The sequence below is a fragment of the Phodopus roborovskii genome, unplaced genomic scaffold (assembly GCF_943737965.1).
Source record: "Phodopus roborovskii unplaced genomic scaffold, PHOROB, whole genome shotgun sequence".
Taxonomy (NCBI): Eukaryota; Metazoa; Chordata; class Mammalia; order Rodentia; family Cricetidae; genus Phodopus; species Phodopus roborovskii.
Genome location: NW_026125281.1, coordinates 20,337,727 through 20,344,548, shown reverse-complemented (window position 1 = coordinate 20,344,548; position 6,822 = coordinate 20,337,727).

The window sequence follows — 6,822 nt, the reverse complement described above, 5'->3', positions numbered from 1 at the left end:
CAGCTGGTCGGAGGCAGAGACAGGCAGATTTCTGTGAGCCTGGTCTACATAGTTCCATGATAGCTAGTAGTACATATGTGAGACCATTTTTCAAAAGTAAAAAGTGTGTGTGTGTGTGTGTGTGTGTGTGTGTGTGAACTAATAGGAATGCATGAAACTGAACAAAACATAGGCGGTTGAAACAATTATTCTAAAAGGTATTGACAGTTTTCCAGAGAGGAACAATAAACTGAGCCTACAAACGACATAAAGCTAGAAGGGTTACTTTTAAATTCTGGTGAAGAGAAAACATCTAGATGTATTCAGTTTTCTCAAAGTTTAAGGTTATTCCAATGCCTTAATTTATAAAATACTACATGGAGATTCAGAGAAGCTTCCTCTTGCAGCAGATGGGAACACAGAGACCCACAGACAGACAATGATCTAAAACTAGGAGACCTCTGAACACTCAGCTTTAAATGGGATGTCTCTATCAAAACTCCCCCTTTAGGGCTCAGAGAACCCTGAAGAAGAGGAGGAAGAAAGAGTGTAAGCAGCAGAGGGGACAGAGGACACCAAAGAAACAAGGCCTTGCAAACACAGGAAAACCAACACACGTGTGAACATACAGTCAGAGGCAGCATGCACAGGGCCTACACAGATCTCTACGAGGTTTGGGGGGAGGTCCTAGATTTGAAAGGAGAAATAGACACACATGCTCCTATCCCTCACCCAAAGCTATTGCTGATTAATAAAACTTGCAAATGAATATTAGGTTTCTCCAGGGTAGTCTCACCGGGGAAGCAACTACTCTTAAGGGTAGGACACAAGCTCAGCTTTAGATAGCCAATGGAAAATGAACTCAACATCATCTTCGGAGAATCTTTACCTCATAACGTCATGTTGGGCATTTTCCTTTTTCTAAATTTTATCATTTTTTTATTTTATTTTCTCTCTCTCTTTTTAACCCTACTGGTCTTTTGCATATACATTCTGGCTTCCAGTTTTGTGGTTTTATGGGACTCCTGGATGAGAACAAACGGATCTCTGGATATACAGCTGTTTCTTGTGCCTTTTCTTGGGTGGTTTTCCTTCTGTTTATTAGTTTTATCCTATCCCAGTGTGTTTGCTTTTTTTCTTAACTTATTTTATTTTATTAGTATCCCTTAGAAACCTGTGTGTTTTCTAATAAGAGACAGAAACAGAGTAGATCCAGATTGGAGGAGAGCTGGGGAGAAACTTGGAGACATGGAAGGAGAGGAAACCATAATTGGGATACATTGTATGAAAAATAATCAATTTTTGAAAAAAATCTATATTGAAATTTGTTACAAGTAGGTTTTCCCTGCCAGCCTGGACCCACTGTCACGCCAGCCCCAAATAACACACAGAGACACTGTATTTGATATTAAGCTGTTGGCCAGTACTAGTTTCTTATCAGCTAGCTTTGTCTTACATATGAACCCATTTCTATTAATCTAAGTACTTCCACGTGGTCTCATCTTACCAGAGAGCAAGCTGGTGCTTTGCTTTCTCCAGTCTCCCCATGATGACTCCTCCTTACTACTTCCTCTCTCCTCCTTGTCTCCTAGCCCTGCTTATCTTGCTTTCCTATTGGCCAACAGTGCTTTATTCATTAACCAATATGAGAAACATATTTACAGAATGACATCTCCCATCGAAATTGTATTGCATAGAACTGATTTTAATAACATTATTTGTAAATAAAGTTTGTATAGATGTTTCACATTCCTTTATCCAATTTTAGTTCCAGACTTGTCTGTAAAAATCTACTTATAATTGATGTTATAGTAGAAATAGTAGTATTTTGATCTCACCAGCCCTATTTTTATATATTGGTTTGGCCTGCAAAAATCAAATGCCAAAAGCTGGATGGTTTAAATTTAAAAAGAAATGTATTGTCTCATGATTATGAAGACCAAAGTCCATAATCAGGATTTTGGCAAGGCTGTGGTCCCACTGAAAACACTAAGGCTGAGACCTATTATACACTTATTAACTTTCAGATTTTTTTTTTATTCCTTTGTATCTAGTCTCTTAGAGTAGGAGGTGTGGCTATTGACTTAGACTCTTTTTTTCTAATATATAAAGTTTCATGGGAATTCTTCTTGAGTCTTTTTAAATATTCCAGAAATGATATGTCTTTCCTTTTCATTTCTATTCTACTTTCTGTTACGTCCAAATAGAAAATCCTTAAGCACCCCACAAGGGCAGGCCCACTGACTCAGTCCAAGATGGCAGTCTGGCCTCAGCTCAGAGCTTACCAGGACTCTGAACTGCTAAACATAGCATTCCTCAGAAATCTCATAAAGTGGGTTTCTGCTGTCCAGGAAAAGCCATTACTTTCTTATACAACCCTAGAATGCCCCACCTCTGGAAAGGGCATTATCCAGTTTCTATTAACTTAAACAAGCTTCCAACAGACCAAAGCCTAATGCTAGCACCGGCTGTGTCTTACCTTCCAACCTCTGCAGTATAACCCTTATAAGTGGAAAGACCCACCGCCTGCCCTGTGTATGCCACCACTTTTGCTACACTCTCTCTCTGTGTCTCTCTCTGTCTCTCTGTCTCTGTCTGTCTCTCTCCCTCTCTCTGTGTCTCTCCCTCCCTCTCTCCCTTTCTCTGTCTGTCTCTGTCTCTCTCCCTCTCTCTGTGTTTCTCTGTCTGTCTCTCTCCCTCTCTGTGTGTGACTCTCCCTCCCTCTCTCCCTTTCTCTTTCTCTCCCTCTCTCTATCTCTGTCTGTCTCTCTCTGTCTCTCCCCTCCCTCCCTCTCTCTCTCTTTCTCTCTCTCTCCCTCTCTCTCTGCCTCTCTCTGTCTCTGTCTGTCTTCCCCCCTCTCTCTCACTCACTCTGCCCCCAAGAGAGAGCCCTGGAAGCTTTGAATTTCCCTAAATGAACTTGTCTTCTCTCACCCCGCGCCCACGGAGCAGTCCAGTTCAATGGTTTCACTGAGCCCTCACTTATCTGGTGCTAAAACCTGAAAACAAAGTTTGTTTAAAATCCGGTATACTTAATAAATTAGATGATGGTCCTCAAACCCTGATGAACCTGGTATTTAAGGTGTTTAAAGAAAAGGGTTTCTCACACAGACAAAAATACCAGCTCTGGCAGCAGCCATCTCCAAAGAAGCAGTCCTGTGGCTATCTCCAAAGAAGATGGGACAGCTGTTGACTCAACCCAGAGATTGTTTCAAGTGTAGAAATACTGACTACTGGATAAAGCCTCGCCAGCTGCCAGGACCTTCCTCCAGCTGCAGACACTATTGGGCTGATTGCCTTATCAAGGGGTGTCAGTCCCCCAAATCCTTTCTCCACAGGAAAATCTCTCAAATCTTCTGTATCTGGTGGCACAGACAGATGGCACCTTGAGACCTCTGTCCCCAACAAAGCCATAGAGATAGACAGATGGTTCCCTGAGGCCTCTGCCATAGAGTTTGCCATGGAGAATCCAAGGTTAACTGTTCAAGTATCATATAAGTCTCTGTCGTGTTCAATGATGCAGAGTTCACTTGGTCTATACTTCCTGTTCAAATTTAAATGTCTCACATGTCTTGATAGCTTTTACGGTGGGGCTCATCTTCTGCCAGGCCCTAGCTTTATCAGACAGCTTACTGTTCCAGCAGCAAGCTGACCTCAGCCTCCTCAGTTAGCCCCTCCCACAAGGTTACAGCTGCTCAGTCAGTCCATCCATTAGTGCAAGTCTGCTTCTCTCTCTCTCTCTCTCTCTCTCTCTCTCTCTCTCTCTCTCTCTCTCTCTCTCTCTCCTATCTACAATAAAACTCTTACTCCTAAGCATGGAGTGGCCAGTTCAGGATTCCCTTACTGAACCCTCTCTTAAACACTTTCTTCTGCCAATCAGCACGAACAGAATCTGGCATTGTTCAAACCCTATTTTGTTGTGCTGGTTTTGCCTTTTTTGAAATCGGGATCTGGCTTTAAACCAACCAAGCCCCAAGGACTGTTATCTTGTCACCCAGCTGGTGTTAGCACACTAGTGAAAATAATTGTATTTATCTTCAGTGCCTGTCTTCCAAACCAATGTGTGAGAAATTCCACATAAGCCAGTATTGTGAGAACATTCCTGGGGAGACAAAGAAATCAGTATCAGCTCATATAAATGATTGCACCCAAATCCAGAGACTCTGCAGTGAGTGTTTATTTACAAGAGCACGAACAACTTGGAAAGAAGAGAAAAAAGATCTCTTTCCCAAAGAACTGTAACTGCCACACATCCTGAAGGAGGATCCGGAGCCTCATGGAATCCCCACCCCCACAATCCCAGAATGGAACATTAACAGGCTCAGCCTTACACAGGGTTCATGTGGATGATCACAGCCATCGACAGTTCAAGAGGGCAAAGCCTATGCTGTGCCCGTATAGCACCCTGCCCCTCCCTCCAGATCTTACACTGCTTGAGCTCTCTTCTTACTCTGAACATTCATTAGTCACTTTTTTTTCAGTATTGCTTTAGTTAGGGCGTTATTGATGTGAAGAGACACCATGACACAGCAACTTTCACAAAGGCTAGCTTAGAGTCTCAAAGGGTTAGTCTGTTATCATCATGGTAGGAAGTATGGTGTTGTGCAGGCAGACACCTGGCCTGGGGATAGAGAAGGGGCTGAGGGGCCTACGTCTGCACACGCAGGCAGCAGGCAGAGAACTGCGAGCCACGAGGCCTGTTTTGAGCTTCTGAGACCTCACGCGCCACCCCCCTAGTATCACACCTCCTCCAACAAAGCCACACCTCTCCCTATGGCCTCTCCCTATGGCCAGGATTCAAACACATGAGTCTATGGGGGCCATTCCTATTCAAACCTTAAGTACTTTGACCAGTAGTGAATCCATGCACCACTCACTGAGTAAAAAAAAAAAAAAATTCTTGACCAAAGATAACAGCAAGCATAGTCTATGAGCATAAGCAAGATAGACGGTAATGATAGACACATCATATACATTTAGCAAACAACCACAATGCTTACCCACTGGGACCTGAGTTCCCATGCTCAGGCCTTGGTCCTGGTTTATAGGATCAGGTGGGAATTACCCCTTGTGGAGCTGACTTTAAATCTGATTAGTCAGGTGTGATGGTGCATACCTTTAACCCTAGCACTCAGGAGGCAGAGGCTGTGAGTTTGAGCTGGTCTACATAGCAAATTTCAGGACAGCCAAGACTAGGTAGAAAGACCCTGCCTCAAAAAAAAAAATCAATTAGGAAGCAATTGATTGATTGTCCCATATCAATTATGCCGTAGATACACCCGTTGCCCATTGCGCCAGTGGCACGCCCAGCCATTCTTGTTTATAGTATAGCACACAGGGGCCACGTGTGAGCGGATTTACTGACCACAGTTACAGGGGACACGTGTGAGCAGGATTACTGACCACAGTTACAGGGGCCACGTGTGAGCGGAATTACTGACCACAGTTTTCCCCATTCTGGCACTATGAAAGCAAGCCAAACGGGAGTAAGATTCCATCAAATCACGGCTTGATTTCTCCATGTTCTGACGCCAGAGCACGCTGTGTCTTCAGCAATGGGGTCTTAGTGTCTCGTTCTGGTGGGCAACCAACACAAGTGGCAGTAGCCTGGACTGTGTCCAGGGTTGTGGCATCTTCTATGGCCAAACCTCTTAAAGAAGGTAGCTCACCCTGCTTTTAGTACTTTTAGTATAGCTTTATAGTTTCTGGTAGCATCTTGTTTCTGTCCACACAAGGTGTCTTTTGTCAATTCTTTAACCATTCTTTTGACATTTTCAGGCACAAGCCACTGGATGGTTTTTCTTGCTCACCTTACTATTTGCCCTCTGTGCATTGCTCAACCACAAAGTTCCCAAGAATTTTACTGCTGTGCCTGGTCCTTACAGCTGTGTGCCTGGACTTCACACACCCTTAATTGTATGCTTGCAGAGAGTTCAGTTCAGATACCTCCCTAAGTCCACCAGATGCTCAGAGTCCGTCGGTGTGTGTCTGGAATCCCAGTGAACTGAAAGGCAGGGACAGGAGAGTCAGCGGGAAGCTTGGAGGCCACCCAGCTAGGAGTAGGCTATACAGGGACAGCGACAGCGACAGACTAGGCCCTGCCTCAGCCTCACTGAACGAGATGAAATTGACTCCAGAAAGTTCTCTGTCTCTCTCTCTCTGTCTCTCTGTCTCTCTCTCTCTCTCTCTCTCTCTCTCCCTCTCACACACACACACACACTAAAATAAATGAAGTCCCACAACCCTCCATTCCAGTTGCTCTCTGGTATTACAAGCTGAGTTGGGGATGGGTCTAGTGGCATAAATGGCAGGCACCCCTTAATCAATCTCCCACATAGCAGTTATCCCCCCTGAGTCACCCTCCCTTCTCAACTTGGGGTGCTCCCACACCCTGGCACGTCCAATAGGTTGGATGTGATGCCTGTTGTGCTCTGACCAGCCTAAAGCCAAGGCAGAGTACAGCCCTACTGTCACCTACTATGTGCCCACAGCTCTTCGAGTCTCAGGGCTTGAGCCACAGCTGACCGTTGTCTGCCACTGATTACTTGACTCCTGGGAGGACCCTGGGCTAGGCAAACAATTTCCACACGCAGTCCACTTTCCTGCAGAAGAGAAATGCACACAGCATCCTGGGTCAGGGTGGGGTAGGGGAGGAGCTGGGCATAACAGCCCATTCCTGGACCAGGCTTAGTATTTTCCCTGCGCCGTATTAGACTTGCATCTTTGATAAAATTCGCGCAGGATTGAAGCCTTCCAGAGACAGACGTACTGGATTGCAGTTTTTTCCTTAGACAGTTGGAAGTCTTGCTGCATTTGCTTCCATGTGACCTAGATAGGGTGTTT